Source organism: Triturus cristatus, chromosome 6 (genome assembly GCF_964204655.1).
Source record: "Triturus cristatus chromosome 6, aTriCri1.1, whole genome shotgun sequence".
NCBI classification, from domain to species: domain Eukaryota; kingdom Metazoa; phylum Chordata; class Amphibia; order Caudata; family Salamandridae; genus Triturus; species Triturus cristatus.
The window spans coordinates 1,313,469,489-1,313,494,056 of record NC_140589.1 but is presented as its reverse complement, the minus strand read 5'-3'; the positions used below and the strand labels follow the sequence as shown (position 1 = coordinate 1,313,494,056).

At 49.6% G+C, this 24,568-nt stretch overlaps 1 protein-coding gene across 1 annotated transcript in view; it reads left to right on the top strand.

Annotated features, from left to right (window-relative positions):
* Positions 1 to 24,568, top strand: part of SHPRH (SNF2 histone linker PHD RING helicase) — a 763,974-nt gene that overhangs the window by 119,628 nt on the left and 619,778 nt on the right. The gene's annotated exons all lie outside the window — the stretch shown is intronic.

Genomic DNA, 24,568 nt, shown 5'->3' with positions numbered 1-24,568 from the left:
AAAATGTGTGCGATAACGTGCAGTGGAAAACGGCTTATTTGTATGCTACAACAGAAATACACCATGTGTCCTGTATTTAAAAAAATATTATATATGTGCATCTGAAAAGCACATACCAAGCTCCAGGAAAGTAGTAAGATCATTTGTATAGTGCTTGGTTACACCTTATCGGTGTGTCCCCTTGCTGGACCAGAGATCAGAGTCAAGGAGAGAGAAGCAAGGGGCATAAAGACATCTGGCCTGATTAAATTGAACATTGTTGCTAGACAGCCATGTTTCCAGTTTCTTACTAAAATTAATTTCAGAGGGGGAATCTCTGAGAACACTGGGAAGAGAATTCTCTCATAATTATCTCATCTGCTGTAGACCTTTCCTGGAGTATCTAGTATCCAGTTTTCTATTGCTTTGTTTCATTCATTTTTACAACGTACAGTAGTTAAGAAAAACAAAAGATAACAGTGGGGAGGGCTGGGGAAATAGAACATGCACACAGTACATATATCTGTTTGAATAGTACATAGCAAGTCAAGGAGTACAGAACAGTAGCAACTCAATGCAAGGCATGCAGACCCTCAGCAAGCCCTTGATGGTTTCGCATATAACCACATTCCAGGGGTCTTCCTGAGCAGGAGATACCCATCTGCGGCTGAGTCTGTCCAGGAGTGCTCAGTGTTGCGCGGGTGAGGATACAGATGATTAGGTGGACTCCCGCAGTTCTTCCAAGTCAGGTGTTGTGCATTGGGTCTCAGCCTGCAGAGTTAAGTTTATGGTCAGTGGGCCCCAATGTCTTTGGGGGCGCAATTGCGCCAGCATGAGTTTCCACTAAGCTGCTAGGTGCTCATGACCGTATGGCACATCTTGTAACCAGTCTTTGATTTGGGAGGCAGGGCACCTTTCCCAGTGTACAGCCATTCTGCGCTTAGCTAAGAGAAGCAACATTGCGGTTAGTTGTTGGGGTCTCAGGAGGGACCTCCTTTAGATAGCCCAGGAGGGCAACCAAGGGGACTTTTGCGGGCAGTGACCTGTGATCAGGGTGATAATTCTATAAACGTCTGTCCACGGCGTTGCTATTGCAAGTCAGTGCCAAGCGAGGTGCAGAAACGAGTCTGTAGGCACTGCACACTGCAGGCATCTTGCCTCCTCTGTGAGTCACAGCTGATGTAGTTGAGCAGGTTTGCTGTATGTCTGTTGAAAGAAGTTGAAATGAATCAATCTGAGTTGGTAATTTGGGGAGCATGTGACTGATTGAGTGCAACTACTATAGCTCTATTTCTCCTTAATTGGGGGGTGGGGGGTGGTAGGTCGTCTCCACCGCCCAAGCATTGAGAGCTCCACAGACCAGGGTTTTCCCTTGCATTACTTTGTAAAGTCAAGCGATGAGCTTGCGAAGTGATGAGTGCATGAGTATGTTGGCTAGCGCATTCAGAGTTGGAAAGGGGGATTCTGGAGAGTACAGTGCAATGCTCGTGGTACAGCGATGTGTTGATGATATAATGGAATATCCAAGGCTGTGCGAGGCGTTTTCTGTTACACTGTGTATATGGAGTAATTTATCCTCAGGATAGAGGTTGCCAATCATGTCAAGCCCCAGTCAGTGAGCTTGAATTCATGCCCTTCGTACTGCATTAGGGGGAGAGAAGGGTTTATGGCTAATAACACACTGGTTGCAAAAAGGCAGCTCATCTAGGCTGGTTGTCATAGGCCTTCCCATGCCCAAAATGTGCGTGCTCCTCCAGCCAGGCCATGACTACCATAGTTCTCCCTCCAGAGTTAATCCAGGTCTACTGTGCCAAATACTCAGCAAACCGGTTCTGTCACCCGTTGGAGCGGATTTTTGGTTTCAAACTGGTCTGTTACTGAGGTGAGTGTGAATAGGACCAATTTGAACCAGTTAATGAAGATTGCCTACCGAAGCAAATCATCTCTCGTATAAGCTGAGGGATGGGGGCCTGTGGGTCACGGTCAAACTGGGTGACACCATCTGCACATAGAGCCACCAGAATTCTCCTGGCAGTAAAGGATAGACCTCTGTACAAGTTGTATTGATGCAGCCAGGCCGCTAGAGGTTCCATTGTTATCTCGATTAGAGACGGGGCATCACTGCTTGGTAGCTCTGGACATGGGTAAGTGATTGCGCTGTTAATGAGTAGCCGCGCTGTAGAGAAAGTGTAGAGTAGTTTGATTATTCGCAGGAACCGAGGACTGATCCCTAATCAGGCGAGGATTTGAAATAGGTAAGGCCACTCTAAAGAGTGGAACTCCTTTGTGGCGTTGAGTAGTATGGCGGCAACGCTTAGCTGGGTGTCTCCAATGTGCATGAGGGCAAGCATTGTTCGAAGGTTATGTGCTGCGGAGTGGTTAGGGGTGAAGCCGGACTGATAAGGTCGAACAGTACCTGGTAAGAGGGAAATTAGGAAATTTGCAATCAGTTTCGCCAATATTTTCTTATCGACATTGATCATCGATAGGGGTAGGGAGAAGTCATAGCAGTTGACTGGCTTACATGGCTTCAGTATGGTGATGAGGACTGTTTCGCGCTAACAGGGCGGCAGTGTAACCAGCGATAGGGATTACTCAACATTGCCAGTAGGCTAGGGTCTAGGATCAAAGCACATTCCTTGTAGAACTGGTGAGGCTGTCCAGGCCAGGTGCATGTCACTGGGCAAGCTTTGAATGACCTGAATTATATTGTTCATAATGAAGGGTACATCAAGGTGTTGCTGGTGTCCATCCACCAACCAGAGGAGTTGGATTGTGTTAATCAAGGCGTTTGTATCTGGGGTCAGTGTTGTGCGATAAAGTTCTGTGTAGAAGGCTTTCATGCTGTGTATAATCTTGCCTGGTCTCTTATGCTTAGAGTGTTGGTCGTCCCTGAGATTCGTGATGTATTCACTAGTGCAGGTCTTACTAAGGAGCCCTGCCAGTGTTTTCAGTGGACTGTACCCTCCCCAAAACACCTGGCTGCAGCTTCTCTACCCAGGCGGTGTCTCTATGGCCAATGCCTCATGATATTCTGAGAATTTCTCCCTGGTCTCTGATAGCATCTTAGGGTCCCTGGCTTCAAAATAGAGGAGTTCTAGCTAATGAATGTCTGTTTCTAGTCAGGTTGGATGCGTACGGAGAGGTAAGCATGGACTAATCGTGCTTTGTGTCTTTAAGTCCGGGAACATTCCAGTAAGAAATCTAATGGCCATCATTTGGTTTAGATGGGATATGGGACTGATGTGGCACATATTGAAGCATTGAGGTTCAGTTGAATAGCACAGAATGATCAAAGTGAAAGTGTCTGGAGTGTACATTGTGATGCGCGTAAGAGTAGACGGGGAAAGAACAACACGTTACCCACCCACCTCCAACTTCTACCCCCCCTAACTGGTTGAAAATAAGTAAGTCACCCCAGACATTTGGCTTTTCGGGAAACATACATCGGGTCCGCTGGAAGCTAGGCATGCAATCTGGTTGAAGTCAACTGGGTTGCCGAGCTAGAGAAGCAGGGGAAAGTAGCGGAATGAAGGTTGTCTCATTAAGCCTGGCCGAGGGAATGAGCAGTACAGGCCCGTGGAGGTCCACGGGCCCCAAGAAAGCACCAGCGGACCATCAATTGCAGATCTCACTCACATTGTAAAGTGTCAATTTTGTTGCACTTCTGCATTGGGTAAGTGGGAAATTGACAGAACGTAGGGCGCCAGTCAGTTATCCTGTCGTAGAGCTGTCGCTTGGCTCCAGCTGGGGAGGATTTGTCACGGCCATCTTGGTAGTTGCATAATTCTGTGAGAACTTCGTTGTTGCTTTCGGGTGCATGAAATGATGCTTGCCATCCAGACTAATTCACAGTTTGGTTGGGTAGAGCAAGCAGTAAGTGATGCCAGCTTTTTGCAGGACACATTTCACATGGATAAATTCTCGGCAACCAATCTGGACTGTAAGGGTGAAATCTGGGTATAGTGAGACAGTGCTGCCCTGGTATCGAACTGACTGGCGAACCGCAGGATCACGTCCCCGTCTCAATACTTAAGTAGGCTAGCTAAGATGGGCCTAGCTGGGGCTCCACGTGGGGGACACATTCCAGGTGTGCAAAGAGTGTGCCCTACTACGAGATAGGGCCTTGCCAAGAAGGGATCGTAGCATATTTTCAACAAATGTTTCCCTTTTGTCAATGGCAGTCGACTCTGGGATTGCACGAATTTGGAAGTCATTGCATCTAGAATCCGCTTCAAGATCTTAATTTTTGTTCTTGATGACTTCCAGAACTTTTTCCATGCGGAGGTATGGGTGTCTTCAAAATTGGAGGTGCGATGTTCTAACTGATCCATGTGGTGTTCATGCTTGACTATTCTCTCCTCAATGCGATTGGTCATGTTAGTGAGGAGGTCACTTTTCAAGTCGATAGTGTGGAGGCTGTTTTTCATCTCTGTCAGCATTTCTTTTATTTCCTGATCTGGGGCCACAGGTGGCACAGCTTCGTGAGGCCTCCGGTCCTGATCAGCCGCACGGGTGCTCCTCTTGTTGTTAAATGTCAATTTGGGCTTCATGTTGTCCTGTTTGCCCTTGGCGAGAAGCATGTGATTGCTGCGACCTGGATGTTGCGCTCTTGTGTGCACGTGTGGTTCATTGATTTATAGAGTCTTGAGGGTCCCGCCTCATCCTGCCCTTTGCAAAAGTGCACTCTGGGGCACAAGCAGACCCAATTGTCACCTATGTAGGTCTCATTTGATTGGTGCCCCTATGTGCCTAGATGATTAGCCAGCTCCAGCTGAGCTGGGAGATGGGGATGGTCTCCAGGGCCCGCCACACCCCAACTCCGTTGGGGGACACAAGCACACCCCACTCTTACCAGGTGATGCCCTCCACGAAGGGTGATAATCTCTGGACCCAGGTCTTTCAGATGATCTCAGGGTAAGTTGCACTGCTCCCTGGGCCAGACAAGGACTCGCCGCAGACCAGCACACTGAAGGGCTTAGTGATGGGGCCACGAGCCATGCAGTACCATAGCAGTCTTTAGGGGCCTAACTGGTACAATCGCAGCTGAAATGCGCCATTGTCATCTGCGTGGGATCGCAGCATTCTTTTCTCATCATCTGTCTCCTCTAGTAGGCGCCTCGTCGGCTTGTGGCTCAATCGCCGCACCCAGCAAGCTGCAGGTCAGAACTCTCCCACGGGCCCGGTGATCAGCCGCAGTGAGCAGCTGACCCGCAGTGGGAGACAGGCAGTCGGGCCGGATAGTGGGCAGGCTGCACCGTGGCTCCTGCTCCGCTTCTCTTTACCGTTCAGGCTGGGACACAGGTCCGCGGGGCTCTGTGGCGGTGTCCGCCCAGCAACAGTCCCTGATTGGTGAGAGGTGGAGTCCAGCAGCTGTCATCAGGTGTTGGATTGGTAGTTTACACTCGTATGACTGCGATAAAGGAAAGATTAATTCTATGACCGGCACAGCCTTGCTAGGCTGCGGCCATCTTGCATTCAGCCCCCCCCCCGAATTATCCAGTACATGAGCGCTTAATGGCCTTCTTCATGATCTGATAAGTTTATAGACATACACATTGTGACCTTTTATGGCTGCCAATTTATGTTGAAATTGGTGCATTGTTTGAATAGTTATACATTTAAAACTTCATTATAGATGACCCAAGAAGAACTGGAGGCTGGCATGCAAACAGGACTGTTGCACTTGTATAATAATATTGCCTCAATACATTAAAATTATGACACTTGAGAATAAACAGGTTCTCCAGTATTGGATCTTTCATAGATTCACATTCTTGAATCATCCCAGTCGTTGAAGTGGGAGTCCCACGGTATCTTTTATAAAGCAGGAAATGATATAACCATAGGCCAGAATGTTATGAAAAATCAGTGCAATAGCCTATCTATATACTTTTGTAAAAAGGACCAAACTTGAACCATAACCAATCAGTCGACAGCACCCTGTAAAATCCTCCCAAGAGAGGGAGAGTCCCTCAGATTTTCTACTACACGTCGTGTGAGAGGGAGTCCTTCTGAGCTCTGCTCAGTTTTCTTCAGTTTTCTCTTCAACTTTGTTACATCTTTCAATTCTGCTGGTACCAAGTTGGATTCTTCTAAAAAAGGACTCTTCAGCTCATGTGGATCTTGTGGTAAGAAGAGGCTCACTGAGGACCCTCATAAAGACAGTATTTATTGCTTACATACGCACCATAAAGTGAAGGGCTGCAAGATTTGTAGAACATCTCAAGAGCAGAGAGGGTATATTATTATTATGGCTACAGAGACAAATCTGAATCTGATGTTGTCTCTGAGGAGGAAGATCGTGTGAACTCTCACACCTCTCATGGAAAATCTAAGAAGAGGTAAAGGTTGCAAAGGTCACCAGCAAGTCATAAAAAAGCTTTTAAAAAGACTCATCATGAGTCTTCCAAACGCTCCTCGCAAGAAGAGAAGCATTCAGTTCCTTCTGAGACAGAATCTGGCCCTCCAGCTCTGCCACCTTCACTTATAAAGCTAAAGGTTGCCTTGAACTCCTCGTAGAAGACGTCAAAACCATTGTCCACGCCTACACTTCAGAAATCATCTACAACTGTCATCTGTCCGCTGCCGCCACTGACTATCTTCCAGTTGAGACCTTCACAGTTGATGAAGACTTCTCCGTCAGCTGCCCCACCACTGACTAGCATCTTGCCGTCGATCAACAATACACCATTGATGAGCATCTCGCTGCTGACCAATATCACTCCGCTGACTGTCATTACACTATTGACGAGCATCTGACTGTCGACCAACATCACACCATCGACGACTATCTCCTCGTCAACGACGATGAACTCATGGACCATGTTGACTATATCGATCTCTTCGATTACTGCTGCCTCACCATCTGCGGCACTTTCGCCGACGGCACTGTCGATGAAGCCTTCGCTGATGTTGCCATTGACAAAGTCTAAAAGACCAACCACCTTGCTCCTCATGCTGAATTTGCCACCGCCGACATTTGTCTGAAGATGTTGGACTTTTTCGGCCAGCTCGTAGCCCATCACACCTAAATATAAAATACCAAGATGATGATGAGGAGGATGTTGATGAGGAGGAACAAGAATTGGTCTATTATGCACTGGAATACCATCATAGGTACTATGGAGACAAATCTAGGTACTACATGGCACATGCACATGAACCCATGGTCCAGCTTCCGGTGGCTTTGTGTAAATTATGCAAGCAATGTTAAAGGGCTACCATCTGCTTTTTCCTCCACCTGTGGGAGCACCACCACAGCCTCCGCCTCCACCAGCTATGGCATCGCCACCTCCTGTGCCTCCTCCTATGCCGGCTTCAAACATGGTTGTGCCACCTATACAGGATTCATCTTCCTCCGATGATGACACGGAGGAGGGAGAACTTAAAGAACCCTCACTCGGCTATCAACAAGTGGGATGAATATCTTATTTCCACACTATCCCCCCCCACTCCTCACCCAGCAGACTCACCACCGGAGGATATAGATGTTTTTCACTCTTTAATGGAAAGAGCAGCTACCAGATTTCAGCTCCCAACGACAGTCAAACAGTTCAACTGTTTTCTTTATGGTTTTAAAGAGCAGTCACAGAAGACAGTGAGAGCAATCCCTCTGATTGACTATATATGGGAAAAGGGTATAAAAATAATGAAAACACCACCTACTGTGACTGCAGTCCTTCCCAAGATTGACAAAAAATATAGGGCCCCTGGTGACTCTCCTGCTTATTTGATAGGGCACCCAACGCCAGTCTTGGTGATAACCCAAGCTGCGCAGCGCAGGTTAAAGAACCCATACGCACCTATTACAACACCACCTGATAAAGAAGGCAGGCGCCTGGATAATATAGGAAAAAAGTTATTCACTCTTACAGGCACTGCTGTACATGCAGCGAACGCTTCAGTGATCCTGGCAAGGTATGACTGCCAAATGTGATCCGATATCTCACCCTATCTGGATCTTCTGCCGGAGGACAAGAAACAAGAAGCACAGAAGGTATTGCTGGAGGGAGAATGATCTGCTTCCGACATCATCGATTGCACTATGGATGTAGCCTCCCTTGGGTTCCTTCAGCTCACTGGCGTAGTGGTTCTTAGATGCCAGGGCTGGATTAAAGCAACATCTTTCTGACCTGAGGTACAAAGCAAGATCTTATATTTGCCTTTTGATGGCGATGCGCATTTTGGGAAACACATAGCTTTTTTTTTTTTTTTTATCTTTGTTTTTTTGCATTTTCAAACTAAAACTTTTACAAAACAGAAAACAGTTGGTCAGTGTTATCACATAAACATTCTGCGGTAAGCAAGGGAGCCAAATGGCTTATGACAAGGAATATCCCTGGTATCCAATACACATGCAGCCGGGGTCAACGACATATGACCACATCTAGAATATCTGCCTTGATGTTTTAGCATTTGTCGTGATCATTTAGCTGCTACAGCCTCATTTAGCATTATCTGCGTCTCATGGTAAGGATTGAGATACTTCACAGGTTGTGCCCCTTGGGCCTACAGTGTCTGTGGTGTCTGCATAGCTGTATCATTGATTTCTTGCAAACTTAGTAGGTGCGACAATAAGGGTTGCCAAATGTCCACCAGTCTAGAGGCGGGCAGCTGTAGTTGGGCATACGTATCACTGATGGTGTTGCAGTATGTTTGGGAAACACATAGATGATGCCTTACAAACCATCAAAGTAGACACTGACACGGCGAAGTCCTTAGGAATCCTTCAGTACAGGAAAACACCTTTCAGAGGAGCCCGCGGACGAGGTAACTGCTCTTTTTATTACTGATACCAACGATAACAATCGTTCCAACCCTGCAGTCCTTTGGTCCCGCCTATCAACAGCATCAAACATATCGTTCACCAGCTGCATATTCCAGACAGCAACCAAGGCGAAAGCAACCAGCTCAGTCAAGAGACACTGTCAGAACACAGTGGCCATTCTGTGGTGCCTGCTACAACCCCCTCTACTCCTCCTTCTGTGGGAGCATGCATTTCTCGCTATTCTCGGCAAAGGGCAAAAAGTTACGACAGACAGATGGGTCCTAGATCTCATCAAGTATGGATAAACTGAGAAATTCATCACATTTCCGCCAATTCATCCACCACAAAAATCACCGCCATCCCATCTTCATCTGCTCAGGAAGGAGGTTCTTGCCATGCCTCTCATGGGTGCCATAGAAAGGGTTCCACACTCTCAAAAGGGAATGGGATTTTTACTCTTGCTCAGGGTGCACCATTCTGGATCTCAGAAAACTCAACAAATAAATTCAAAGAAAGTCCTTTTGTATGGTCACTCTACAAAACATACTACAATTGCTCAAACATTATTATACGGAGATTATACGGCCATCTTAGATTTGCAAGATGAATACTTCTACGTCCCTAGCCATCCCAAACACCGGAAGTTCCTCCGTTTTATGGAGGGAGGTGCTCACTATGAATTCAAGGTGCTTCCCTTCATCTCTGAAACAGCTCCCAGAGTTTTCACTAAATAGCTTGCTCCTAGATCAGAACATCTCAGACAAAGAGGCCTGCAACTTTTTCCGTATCTCGACAATTGGCTTGGGAAAGCACCATCTCTTCAGCAGGCGTTGAAAGCCACATCAACCTGCCTGCGACTGTTTTGCTCCCTGGGGCTCACAGTCAATCCTCAAAAGTCTCTTCTAATGCCCTACCAAAGGATAACCTTTCTCAGGGCAACTCTGGATACCTTACAGGACAAGGTATTCTTGTCCGCAGAGAGACAAAAGACCATTATGTTGTTAGCTCAAGATCTATCCAAAAGAAAGTGCGTTTCTGCACATCTACTCAAGTCTTTACTCGCATGATGTCTTCAGCCATTCTCTTTGTACCCTGCGTCTGTCTCAGGATGAGACCCATTCAGGAAGAACAGGATAAACAATGGCTCCAAATGACCGGCTCATTCGACAATCTCATTCGGATCCCACCGGCCATGAGAAGAGCGGCAAATCTCCAAAATTCTCACATCAGAGCTAACATTCCTATCTCCACTTCCAGATTTTATCATCATCACGGACGTCTCTCTAGAAGGTTGGGGTGCCCATCTTCAGGATTCCCAAATAAGAGGAAAATGGAGTATGTCCATGTTCAAGATGCGCATCAATTTCTCGGAATTAAGAGCAATTTTTCTAGCGCTTCAATCCTTCCTACGAAGGCTCCAGGGATCATCCATCCTCATACGGACAGACAACACCACCTGCATACACTACCTGAGCAAGCAAGGAGGTACAAGGTCTTACATTTTGTCTCTGAAAACTCAAAGAATATGGAAATGGCCTCTACTACACCGGATATCCATCAAGACTGAACATCTACCAAGGATCTGCAACAATGTTGCGGGAACCCTGAGCAGAACCAACCAAGCTTCTCACAAGTGGGAACTTAATCAACCAATTCTCTACTCCCCAGCTGGGATCCGCAGAGAGGGTCATCATTGGGGAATACATTTTTGATTAGATGGTCAGGGATCTATGCTTATACTTTTCACCCATACCCTCTCATTCCCAGGTTTCTCATGAAAATTAAGAGGGAGCTGTGCCGGTTGATCATATTTGCTCCACGCTGGCCCATACTGCATTGATTCACAGAGCTCCTCCTACTCTCGGAATCGGAGCCCTTTCACCTTCCAAAAACAGGAACACTGTTAACCATGATTAAAAAAAAGGCCAAATCCTGCATCCGCAACCCGCCTCTTCGATTGCATGCATGGCTCCTGAATACATTGAAGTCAAAGAGTTACACGTCCCTCAGGACTGCAGGGAGATAATGTCTAAAGCAAGAGCTGAATCCACTGACAAAGCATATACATTAAAGTGGAAACGCTTTTGTTCATGGTGTTTATGGAACAATATCCACCCTCTCGATTCATGACAGGAGCACTTTCTGCCCTTCCTTCTCTCTCTCTCTTGCTCGATCAGGGTTGGTACATGTGTCTACCAAGGTTCTCTTGGTTGCTATTTCTAGATACATACGCTCTTCGCACTCCTTATCTCTCTGCTCTACAAGAATTATCAAACAATTTATGAAGGGATTAATCCGGGCTTTTCCCCAATTCGAGCTCCTCCTCCGGAATGGCTTCATAACGTGGTTGTCTCACAGCTTATGAAGCCACCGTTTGAACCTATCCATAAAGCGGACCTCAGATTTCTTACTTGGAAAGTCTCTTTACTATTAGCTCTCACTTCTGCTAGGTGAGTTAGCAAACCCCAAACCTTTACAACAAAAGAACCATATTTATGCTTTACTGAGCGCTATTTCTTCTCATAACGAATCCAAGATTTATTCCTAAGGTTCCATCTTAAATTCCACCTAAACGAACCTGTTCTACTCCATACGTTTTTTCCAAATCCAAGAAAGCCATCTTAGAGATCTCTACACACACTAAACATCAAACAAAGTCTTAAATTTTACTTGCAACAAACTAAACAAATTTGAAAGACTGATCTGTCGTTAATATGTTATGGTCCATCTAAACAAGGTACGTTCGAGGCATATGAGCTGCAGATTGTACACTTAGCATAGATCGCCATGTGGTGTTGGGCCCGGATGTTTGCAGTTTGTTTTTGTTCTTTGGACAGTCTTTGGAAGTCACGAGTTCGGTGACTCCTCCTTCGGTCCGTACTGCGCATGGGCTTCGGCTCCATCCTCAGATTGTTTTTTTCCGCCATCGGGCTCGGATGTGATACTTCGTGCTCCGGCTTCGAACTTCTACGGTTCCAGCCTCGACGGAAAATCCTCGTTCTTCGAGTTTCTTCATCTATCTTCATCTCTCGAAGCGGCACTTTTCTCCATTCCACACATCGGCACCGGCCTTCGGGCCCTCCTCGACTCCGGTCCCGGCCGATGGAAAGGACTCCGTTCAAAAAGTGCACAAAATGTGGGTCTAAATTTCCCCACACCGACCTCCATCAGGTGTGTAACCTTTGCCTCTCTCCAGAACACGAGGCTAGAGACTGCCCCGCCTGTAAGTCTTTTCGATCAAAAAAGACCATCCGGGATCGAAGAGCTCGACGCACCATGGCGCACTCATCGACCGCGGCTCCACCGGACATCTTCGGAGACTACACCGGAGCTTCGGGGCAACAACACACCGAGCAGGAGGAAGACGTCGTCAGCGCTTCCAAGGCCGACGACTCCGACGTGGAGGACATCACACCGGCGCAGAGGGTCGTGAGTACTCTACCCCCTCCCACCCCCGCGCCCAAAACCAAAGAGACTCAGGTTACACCCTCGCCTGCGGGCCTGGGTAAAACCAAACACGCAGCTTCTATCACCCCACCTTCGGGCCCGGTGTCGAAGCCTCACAAGTCTCACGGCAGCTCGGGCTCGAGCCAGCCGACGCCTGGTGCCGATAAACACCGTTCGGCACCGAAGAAAGTGACGCCCAGCTCGACTCAGAAGCCACAGGTGCCGAAGCCTGGACTTTCGGTGCCGACAAAACACAAGCACAAATCCCTCGGCACCGACGCTCCGGCGCCGAAGCCTACCTCGACGCCGAAAAAACCGGAGGTTCCAAAAAGGCATGGCGCAGAGAAACCACCCAAGTCCTCTGCTCCGAAAACATCGGCGCCAGCGGACGATTCTGCGCCACCGGACCTTTTTACACCAGATCCTTATCAAAAAACCTTATCTAAGGATCCAAAGACTGGGCTATTGACTTTGACTGTCAAGAAAAGACGTCTTGACACACCAGCTCCTCCTCCACCACCCAAGCGGAAGGACTCTGCCACATCTCCTCTCAGAGTGCCCTCCCCACCACCTCCTACACCTCCTCCTCCTCCTCCACCTCCTCCACCTCCTCTCCCTCCCATGTCTCCGCCACCCTTGCCTCATCATTCCCCGACCCCGTCTCCAGATCCGGATTACGGGGATCCAGATTATGACCCGGTGGACACCCCAATGGACCCCACACCACCGGGGACCCCAGACCCATGGGAAGATTACCAAAACCCTGACATACCAGTTGTGCCTCAAGATGACCTCTACCCATCCAGGCCATCTCCCCCAGAGGACTCACTAGGGTTTCACCACTTAGTGCAGAGAGCAGCACACTACCATGGGGTGGAACTGCATAGTGAACCGGTGGAAGACGACTTCTTACTGGATACATTTGATATTCAGGATAAGTCCACAGCCATCTTGCCCATGCTTAAGGGTGTCACCAAGCATGCTGCAGAGGTGTTCAAAGACCCTGTCAGGGCCAGGGTCTTAAACCCTAGAATAGAAAAAAAGTACAAGGCGGCACCCACAGACCCTACATACATTAAGGGCCCTGCTCCCTTAGATTCCCTAGTTGTGTCCACAGCTAGAAAGCGGTCTAACTCCCAGTCCTCAGGTGAGGCCCCACCGCCAGATAAAGAATCGAAACTCCTAGATGCGTCTGGTAAACGCACCGCCTCGCAAGCCGCTAACATCTGGCGCATTGCGAACACACAAGCGCTGCTTGCGCGTTATGACAGAGCACACTACAATGAGCTTGAGGCTCTTATACAGCACCTCCCGGAAAAACACAAACGTAAAGCTCATGACCTGATACAGGAGGGAAAGCTAATTACTAACACCCCCTTTTAAATGTGCCCTCGATGCAGCGGACACTGCTTCTAGAGCCATAAATACTAGTGTCCTGCTTCGTCGTCATGCCTGGCTCAGGATCTCAGGGTTCAAGCCAGAAGTCCAGGCATCCATACTAAATCACCCCTTTGACCAACAAAATCTCTTTGGGCCAAAGGTAGAAGAAGCATTAGAAAAGATGAAAAAGGACACAGACACAGCAAAGTCTATGGGGGCGTTACAATCACAGACCCCTAAACGCTCCTTTCGGCGTTCATCCTTTCGTAGCACAGGCAGAGGCTACTCCACCGATAGCGCCTCTACCTCCTACAAGTCCCCTCCTCAAAATACCTTCTCGAAGGGCTACCAAAGGGGTGGATACAGGGGCAACAACAATAAAGGCAGGGGCAAAACTAACACCACCCGTTCTGCTACCCCGCCCGCACAATGACTTCCCTCCGCTCCCCCCAGACCATCCCACTCCGGTCGGGGGCAGACTACAACACTTTATCCACGCCTGGGAATCCATAACATCGGACAAATGGGTGACCCAAATTATTCGGTCAGGGTACTGTCTCGAGCTAACATCTACCCCGCCCAATATCCCACCAAGGCACCGTCCAATGTCTCAAGAACATTCCACACTGCTCAAACAGGAGGTGCTCTCCCTCCTCCAAAAACACGCTATAGAGCAGGTCCCCGTCAATCAGCAAAATCTAGGGGTCTACTCTCTGTATTTCCTGATACCAAAGAAAGACGGGACCCTGAGGCCCATTCTGGACCTCCGGCCTCTAAATGCATACATACATTCAGACCATTTCCACATGGTCACCCTACAACGGGTCCTCCCGCTCCTCTGTCAAGGAGACTTTCTCACTACCTTGGATCTGAAAGACGCATACTTTCACATTCCAATACACCCTTCTCACAGGAAGTACCTCAGGTTTGTGGTGGACGGTCAACATTACCAGTTCACAGTTCTCCCCTTCGGGGTCACCACTGCACCACGGGTCTTTACCAAATGCCTAGCAGTAGTAGCAGCACACTTCAGACGTCAACATATTCACGTCTTCCCTTACTTAGACGACTGGCTGATAAAAGCCGCGTCCTACAACCAATGTGTGCAACATACAAACAGCACCATCCAACTGCTCCACCAGCTAGGCTTCACGGTGAACTACCAAAAGTCCCACCTCGTACCATCTCACACAAAGCAATATCTCGGGGCCACTATAGACACCTCCAAAGGTATTGCCTATCCAAACTCAGCCAGAATCGCAAGCATACAAGCCTTGCGCCAAACGTTCCTTCCTCAGCACTCTCTTCCAGCAAGAGTGTTTATGAAGCTCATAGGGATGATGGCATCTTGCATCTTCATAGTGCCTCATGCAAGACTCCACATGCGTCCACTCCAAGAGTGCCTAGCACAACAGTGGAACCAGGCCCAAGGACAGCTGACGGATCTGGTGTTGGTGGACGGCCGCACCCATCACTCTCTGCAGTGGTGGAACACCACAAACCTTTCCAAAGGGCGGCCGTTCCTGGACCCGGTTCCTCAGGTGATTCTAACAGCGGACGCATCGCTCTCCGGCTGGGGAGCGCACCTCCTACACCTCACAATGCAAGGTCTATGGACGCCACAGCAAAAGTCGCTCCACATCAACCATCTGGAGCTCTTGGCGATCTTTCTAGCCCTAAAATCCTTTCAAAAACAAATTTCAGCCAAAGCAGCCCTCATTCGCACAGACAATATGACTGCAATGTATTGTATTCAAAAACAGGGGGGGACACACTCTCCCCAGCTCTCCCGCTTAGCCCAGAGCATATGGAGATGGGCAATTCCTCAAAACATCTTTCTCCTGGCACAGCACGTTCCAGGCGTATAAAACACCATGGCAGATCTGCTCAGCAGACAAACGCAACAACTATACGAATGGGAACTGCATCCTCAAGTTCTTCGCCCATTCTTCCACAAGTGGGGGCATCCTCAGATAGACCTCTTCGCCACCCACGAAAACAAAAAATGCCCAAGCTTCGCCGCCAGATACCCACACCCGTTGTCCAAAGGCAATGCGATATGGATGAACTGGTCAGGCAAATTTGCATACGCCTTTCCACCTCTCCCGCTAATTCCATTAGTGGTCAGGAAGCTACAACAGCACTCCCTCACACTCATTCTGGTAGCCCCAACATGGGCCAGACAGCCGTGGTACACCACACTATTACAGCTATCGGTGGTACCACATCAAAAACTGCACCTGTCCCCATGCCTCCTAACTCAGAACCATGGAGAAATCAGGCACCCGGACCCAGCTCAGCTCAACCTTGCGATCTGGCTCCTGAAATCTTAGAATTTGGGTACCTTAACCTTCCCCCTGATTGCATGAACATTATCAAGGAAGCCAGACGTCCTACCACTCGAGCATGCTATGCCGCAAAGTGGAAGAGATTTGTTGTTTACTGCCGTAACAATACAATCAACCCTTTAGATGCATCCATACAGCACATCATATGCTATCTACTCCATCTTCAAAGGTGTAACCTGGCATATTCATCCATACGCCTACACCTAGCAGCGATTGCTGCTTACCTACAAAACAGACAGCATTTATCACTGTTCAGAGTGCCCGCTATTAAAGCCTTTATGGAAGGCCTTAAACGAGTAATTCCTCCCAGGGCACCACCTTCCCCTGTATGGAATCTAAATGTAGTTCTTACAAGGCTAATGGGTCCGCCCTTCGAACCAATGCATAAATGTGAGCTACAGTTCCTCACCTGGAAAACAGCTTTCCTCGTAGCTATCACTTCCCTTAGAAGGGTTAGTGAATGGTGTGCTGCAATGCGAAAGAATACCCACACTTTCATGCAGCACTACTGCCTGGATTTTGCAAATCACAGTGATGCAGCTGTAGGACAGGCTATTTTAATTCATCTCTTTCAATAAGGTAGGCCTCAATTCATAGAGGTACTTTTTCCTTATTACATTATTATTACATAACATTGCTGAATAATCTTTACAGTATATAATATATTTATATGTACATATATATGCGTGTGTATGTGTGTATATACACACACAATATATCTAGATATATTTATATATTTATTTTTATTATTCTCATTTCATTGTAGAAATACAAATGTCTATCAACTTGTTACCCACCATCCTGTAAGGGTATTAAGAATACTACAATGCTAACCAACGATAACTGCTTGCTATTCTGATTCAAGCATGTGAATCTATGAAAGAGCCAATACTAGAGAAGAAAATGAGTTAGTTACCTGTAACTGTGGTTCTCCAGTATTGGTATCTCTCATAAATTCACATGCGACCCACCCACCTCCCGAGAGGCTTCCCGTATTTTAGTCATGTTTACTCATTTCACACTTGTGCTAGAAAATTTGAGGGACTCTGCCTCTCTTGGGAGGATTCTACAGACTGCTGTCACCTGATTGGTTATGGTTTAAGTTTGGTCCTTTGTAGGTCTCGCTGAGTCAGCGCGCATGCGCTGCTCGGAGAGATATTTAGTATGTGAGTTTTGAAAGTGCTGCTGGCGACAAGCTTGCGTTCCCGCGAGCATGCACGCGCGCAGCCGGCAGCTTTGCAATATGTACAGCCGCGATCACCCACTTTCGCGCGCAGCCTACTTTCACTTTTTGCGCACGTGCACTACTCGCGTTTCTTGTTTTTTATTTCATAGTGAGTGACCGGTATTCACAACCTGCTTCTGGGTGGTGGTATGTTTGTGGTGGTAGCGTTGCAAGTTTTAGGTATTCTTGGACAACTTGGGCTCTATCAGATTTACTGCATAGTGTCACTACATGTGAGGTAATTCTACTAAATACACAGATTCAGTCATTTCTAATGTCTCTGCTGTACTCTAAATGACGGCCCGACTCATCGGGCCTGGTGATACTTTTCTGACAGCACTTTTTGTGCATCAGATATAAAAGCATATCCGGTAAATGCAGACCCCATTACCTCACCACCATTTGCCATTTATAGGTCTGGTTTGATAGCGCAGCTGTCTGCGTGATTTATAGTTACTAATGCCTAAATGTATGTAAAGTGTGCTTTGGCTCCACCCAGAGCAGGAGACTGCTCTCCCCTCATGCGTTTGGCTGACATTCCGCCGCCTCCTTGTTGTGTAATGCACGAGGGACTATTTACAAAAGTACACTGAATTTTCACACATTAACTTTTCTCATAGATGCATTTTATACAGAAAAGTTTTCTTTTTTTTCAGTGGGCCAAGCCTTTTTAATGGCTTAATCAGGCTCAAAAGGCAAGACATGTTTTGATTTTGCCAGTGCTTTTTCATACACATGATTTTAAAGGCAAGAGCAAGGACGCGCACCGAACACTTGAGCATCACTCACCCTTGATTCCTGTTGTTCCTATCCGCCGTGAGGGAAACGGCCAGCGAGGAGGACACGTAGTATTGCACCGCCGACGCCGTGAGGGGAACGATTACCCCAACTACAATACCCAGAATCCTCGGCGCAGGGCGAATGCTGATGATGCAATCAGGAAGCGCCTAGCCCTTCAAAAGACCATCAGGTGCCCCGCAGCGCGGGACGCGCACCGAACACTTGAGCATCACTCACCCTTGATTCCTGTTGTTCCTATCCGTCGTGAGGGAAACGGCCAGCGAGGAGGACACGTAGTATTGCACCGCCGACGCCGTGAGGGGAACGATTACCCCAACTACAATACCCAGAATCCTCGGCGCAGGGCGAATGCTGATGATGCAATCAGGAAGCGCCTAGCCCTTCAAAAGACCATCAGGTGCCCCGCAGCGCGGGACGCGCACCGAACACTTGAGCATCACTCACCCTTGATTCCTGTTGTTCCTATCTGTCGTGAGGGAAACGGCCAGCGAGGAGGACACGTAGTATTGCACCGCCGACGCCGTGAGGGGAACGATTACCCCGACTACAATACCCAGAATCCTCGGCACAGGGCGAATGCTGATGATGCAATCAGGAAGCGCCTAGCCCTTCAAAAGACCATCAGGTGCCCCGCAGCGCGGGACGCGCACCGAACACTTGAGCATCACTCACCCTTGATTCCTGTTGTTCCTATCCGTCGTGAGGGAAACGGCCAGCGAGGAGGACACGTAGTATTGCACCGCCGACGCCGTGAGGGGAACGATTACCCCGACTACAATACCCAGAATCCTCGGCGCAGGGCGAATGCTGATGATGCAATCAGGAAGCGCCTAGCCCTTCAAAAGACCATCAGGTGCCCCGCAGCGCGGGACGCGCACCGAACACTTGAGCATCACTCACCCTTGATTCCTGTTGTTCCTATCCGCCGTGAGGGAAACGGCCAGCGAGGAGGACACGTAGTATTGCACCGCCGACGCCGTGAGGGGAACGATTACCCCAACTACAATACCCAGAATCCTCGGCGCAGGGCGAATGCTGATGATGCAATCAGGAAGCGCCTATCCCTTCAAAAGACCATCAGGTGCCCCGCAGCGCGGGACGCGCACCGAACACTTGAGCATCACTCACCCTTGATTCCTGTTGTTCCTATCCGCCATGAGGGAAACGGCCAGCGAGGAGGACACGTAGTATTGCACCGCCGACGCCGTGAGGGGAACGATTACCCCGACTACAATACCCAGAATCCTCGGCGCAGGGCGAATGCTGATGATGCAATCAGGAAGCGCCTAGCCCTTCAAAAGACCATCAGGTGCCCCGCAGCGCAGGACGCGCACCGAACACTTGAGCATCACTCACCCTTGATTCCTGTTGTTCCTATCCGTCGTGAGGGAAACGGCCAGCGAGGAGGACACGTAGTATTGCACCGCCGACGCCGTGAGGGGAACGATTACCCCGACTACAATACCCAGAATCCTCGGCGCAGGGCGAATGCTGATGATGCAATCAGGAAGCGCCTAGCCCTTCAAAAGACCATCAGGTGCCCCGCAGCGCGGGACGCGCACCGAACACTTGAGCATCACTCACCCTTGATTCCTGTTGTTCCTATCCGCCGTGAGGGAAACGGCCAGCGAGGAGGACACGTAGTATTGCACCGCCGACGCCGTGAGGGGAACGATTACCCCAACTACAATACCCAGAATCCTCGGCGCAGGGCGAATGCTGATGATGCAATCAGGAAGCGCCTAGCCCTTCAAAAGACCATCAGGTGCCCCGCAGCGCGGGACGCGCACCGAACACTTGAGCATCACTCACCCTTGATTCCTGTTGTTCCTATCCGCCGTGAGGGAAACGGCCAGCGAGGAGGACACGTAGTATTGCACCGCCGACGCCGTGAGGGGAACGATTACCCCAACTACAATACCCAGAATCCTCGGCGCAGGGCGAATGCTGATGATGCAATCAGGAAGCGCCTAGCCCTTCAAAAGACCATCAGGTGCCCCGCAGCGCGGGACGCGCACCGAACACTTGAGCATCACTCACCCTTGATTCCTGTTGTTCCTATCCGCCGTGAGGGAAACGGCCATCGAGGAGGACACGTAGTATTGCACCGCCGACGCCGTGAGGGGAACGATTACCCCAACTACAATACCCAGAATCCTCGGCGCAGGGCGAATGCTGATGATGCAATCAGGAAGCGCCTAGCCCTTCAAAAGACCATCAGGTGCCCCGCAGCGCGGGACGCGCACCGAACACTTGAGCATCACTCACCCTTGATTCCTGTTGTTCCTATCCGCCGTGAGGGAAACGGCCAGCGAGGAGGACACGTAGTATTGCACCGCCGACGCCGTGAGGGGAACGATTACCCCAACTACAATACCCAGAATCCTCGGCGCAGGGCGAATGCTGATGATGCAATCAGGAAGCGCCTAGCCCTTCAAAAGACCATCAGGTGCCCCGCAGCGCGGGACGCGCACCGAACACTTGAGCATCACTCACCCTTGATTCCTGTTGTTCCTATCCGCCGTGAGGGAAACGGCCAGCGAGGAGGACACGTAGTATTGCACCGCCGACGCCGTGAGGGGAACGATTACCCCAACTACAATACCCAGAATCCTCGGCGCAGGGCGAATGCTGATGATGCAATCAGGAAGCGCCTAGCCCTTCAAAAGACCATCAGGTGCCCCGCAGCGCGGGACGCGCACCGAACACTTGAGCATCACTCACCCTTGATTCCTGTTGTTCCTATCCGCCGTGAGGGAAGCGGCCAGCGAGGAGGACACGTAGTATTGCACCGCCGACGCCGTGAGGGGAACGATTACCCCGACTACAATACCCAGAATCCTCGGCGCAGGGCGAATGCTGATGATGCAATCAGGAAGCGCCTAGCCCTTCAAAAGACCATCAGGTGCCCCGCAGCGCGGGACGCGCACCGAACACTTGAGCATCACTCACCCTTGATTCCTGTTGTTCCTATCCGCCGTGAGGGAAACGGCCAGCGAGGAGGACACGTAGTATTGCACCGCCGACGCCGTGAGGGGAACGATTACCCCAACTACAATACCCAGAATCCTCGGCGCAGGGCGAATGCGGATGATGCAATCAGGAAGCGCCTAGCCCTTCAAAAGACCATCAGGTGCCCCGCAGCACGGGACACACACCGAACACTTGAGCATCACTCACCCTTGATTCCTGTTGTTCCTATCCGCCGTGAGGGAAACGGCCAGCGAGGAGGACACGTAGTATTGCACCGCCGACGCCGTGAGGGGAACGATTGCCCCGACTACAATACCCAGAATCCTCGGCGCAGGGCGAATGCTGATGATGCAATCAGGAAGCGCCTAGCCCTTCAAAAGACCATCAGGTGCCCCGCAGCGCGGGACGCGCACCGAACACTTGAGCATCACTCACCCTTGATTCCTGTTGTTCCTATCCGCCGTGAGGGAAGCGGCCAGCGAGGAGGACACGTAGTATTGCACCGCCGACGCCGTGAGGGGAACGATTACCCCGACTACAATACCCAGAATCCTCGGCGCAGGGCGAATGCTGATGATGCAATCAGGAAGCGCCTAGCCCTTCAAAAGACCATCAGGTGCCCCGCAGCGCGGGACGCGCACCGAACACTTGAGCATCACTCACCCTTGATTCCTGTTGTTCCTATCCGCCGTGAGGGAAACGGCCAGCGAGGAGGACACGTAGTATTGCACCGCCGACGCCGTGAGGGGAACGATTACCCCAACTACAATACCCAGAATCCTCGGCGCAGGGCGAATGCGGATGATGCAATCAGGAAGCGCCTAGCCCTTCAAAAGACCATCAGGTGCCCCGCAGCACGGGACGCACACCGAACACTTGAGCATCACTCACCCTTGATTCCTGTTGTTCCTATCCGCCGTGAGGGAAACGGCCAGCGAGGAGGACACGTAGTATTGCACCGCCGACGCCGTGAGGGGAACGATTGCCCCGACTACAATACCCAGAATCCTCGGCGCAGGGCGAATGCTGATGATGCAATCAGGAAGCGCCTAGCCCTTCAAAAGACCATCAGGTGCCCCGCAGCGCGGGACGCGCGCGGGCGGCGCCCGGGCCAAGCCCGGGCCAAGGGCGGGCCCGTCCTTGGCCCGTCACTGGTCAGGTACTGGCAGGGCTGGGCCATCCCCATAACGTCTTCCATTCGCCTAGGACTGAACGGTACTGTTGAATGTTCCCTTACTAAGGAGTATTTTATTTCTGACACCAGTGCCGTTTCTTGTGTCCAGGGAGCTCCTTCCCGCTGATTGTGCTAGTGTTGGCCAGTGTGTTATTGATTCTGCCCTGTCTTACTGGGGTTACAACCCTGTGCATAGTTCCCGATTGTATGTGAAGACACTGAGGATCCTATTGTGAATTGCCAGGGAAACTGAAGCATTTAGGTGAACATCATGTCTTCTAAGTTAGGAAGGGCGACCAGGGGTGAAAAGTCAAGCTCTGCAGGCTCAGTCATGGGAACCTTGGACCAATTCATCATCCGCGCATCTTCAATCCTGGCGCGCGAAATTGACAGCACAGAAAAAAGACTATCATTAGAGATCGGTGTAAACAGAAGGTCATCAATGGGTCTCATAGCAGGGGCGGTGTCTCCTATTATGCCTAATAGACCCCCAGTGATACCTATCATCACCACTCGGGCCCCTATTGTTTATCCCGTGGGGAACACAGGTGCCGCTCAGGGAGGGCCCATAGTGACAGCTTACCCAGCCCCCTGTGTTCCTAGTAGGGAGGGGGAAAATATTCCTGTAATTGCATCTCCCTCTGCGTGTTCCCCAGTCTCTATACTCTCCTTAGTTGGTAGTGTCTCACCAGACCCTAAGGAGAAAAACCCCAGGACTTGCTATAAACGAGTTGCAAAACTAACACATCCTTTGCCTGTAGTCAAAAGGAAGCGCAAAAGCACAGCCCAGAAGGGTAGGAAATTAAAAATTCAGAAGACAACTGCCCCAATGGAAATTCCCTATGGAACACAAGTTCCTTTAGAGATTAATGTCGAAAATCCTCCTATTCAGTTGAATGAGCCAGATCTAGCAATGTCCTTAGAGCCAGATATTCCCCAGATTTGCCACAGGCTATTTGGGAACGAATCGAACGGCTAATTAGTGGAATTTGCAAGCCTATTCTTAAAAGACTAACCATGATCGAAAATAGACTGGACTTGATTGAGGGTGGTGAAGTTAATTCCATGGGTAATGCGCGATCAGGTGTTAGTGGTGGGAAGGGTCAACATGTGATGGGATTGCCCGAGCCTATCCCTGGCACTAACCTTAACTCGTTGGCGCTTTCCTCTCAATTAGTCCAATCTGGTAGTCCCCCAGTTGTGACTTTGAATGCCCCTACTCTTAGGGTTTCTTCCCTGGTTGAAACCGGCATAACCGATTCCACTAGGGCTGGTGCAAGCTCCGTGGTTTCTGGCCCACCTATTACATCCATTGCAAGGGGCCCAAGGGGTTCTCATGATATATCCCCAGTTAGCCTTCATGTATTGATCTTCCCCCCGCATCCAACCCTTATGTGTGCATTTTGACAGGAGTCCCGCCATTGAGACCAGGCCAACTAGAGGAATACACTGATCTGAAAAATAAGTGTATTCATTGGTTGAACAAGAACCGCCCTCTCCCATTTGGAGTTAAGGCCAAAATCTTATTCGCGAGAAGGGTGGATTGGGTTGGGCAAAGACAGAAGTCAATCGAGGGGGATTGTATCATCATTAACTTCGGGGACCCCAGAGCAGGGGGGCATATATGCAGAGAACATTACCAAGGCATGGCCTCCAAGATAAGACCGGTCCCTCTAACATTTTTCTACCCTGCCCCCTCTCAAAGTTTCCAGCAGCCTTGGGCTTGTAGGTCCAACATGACGGGGTGGCCGTGGGGTGGATCGGGTGTTCAGTTGGGAAATAGATTTGAAGCACTATCCGGCTTAGAGGAGTGTGATTGACTACAAACTACACCTTTTGAAAATAATCCTATTCACACTCCCATAGGCCCCGCCCCCCCTAGTGAAGGTAGGCCCAATTTTGATTCGACTCAAGGAAACCCACGTGCCTCTAGCCATTCTATTGTAGGGTCTTTATCATTTACAGGGACAACTGGTGGTTACAATATGGAACCACCTGAGGGGCCACGATTGGTTCTAGACTCCTCCCCGACCTCTGGGCGTTCTACCATGTCAAATACCCCATCCATCCAGAGTTCCCCAACCTTAAAACTTTTATCCTGGAATATTGCAGGGTTGGGTTCTAAGATGGCACACCCTGAATGGGTAGTGTTTATTTACAAACATGATTTATGTTTCTTTCAAGAAACCTGGGCTACAGCGCCCCTTTTTCGCCAAGGATATTTATCTTTCCAGGTCATTGCGACTAAACAAGCAAAGGGCCGCCCTATGGGGGGCCTGGTTATATGGGTACGACAGGCACTTTGCTGCAAGGTCACCCAAATACCTACGAATTGTAATGACATCCTTGCCATAAAAATTAGCAGAGATCAAAGCCCCTCTCTATACATTTTTAATGTTTATGCAAGAGGATTGCCTGGCGGTCGGTTTTTCCACGTTATAACATCGTTGGAAAGACTGTTGGATAATATC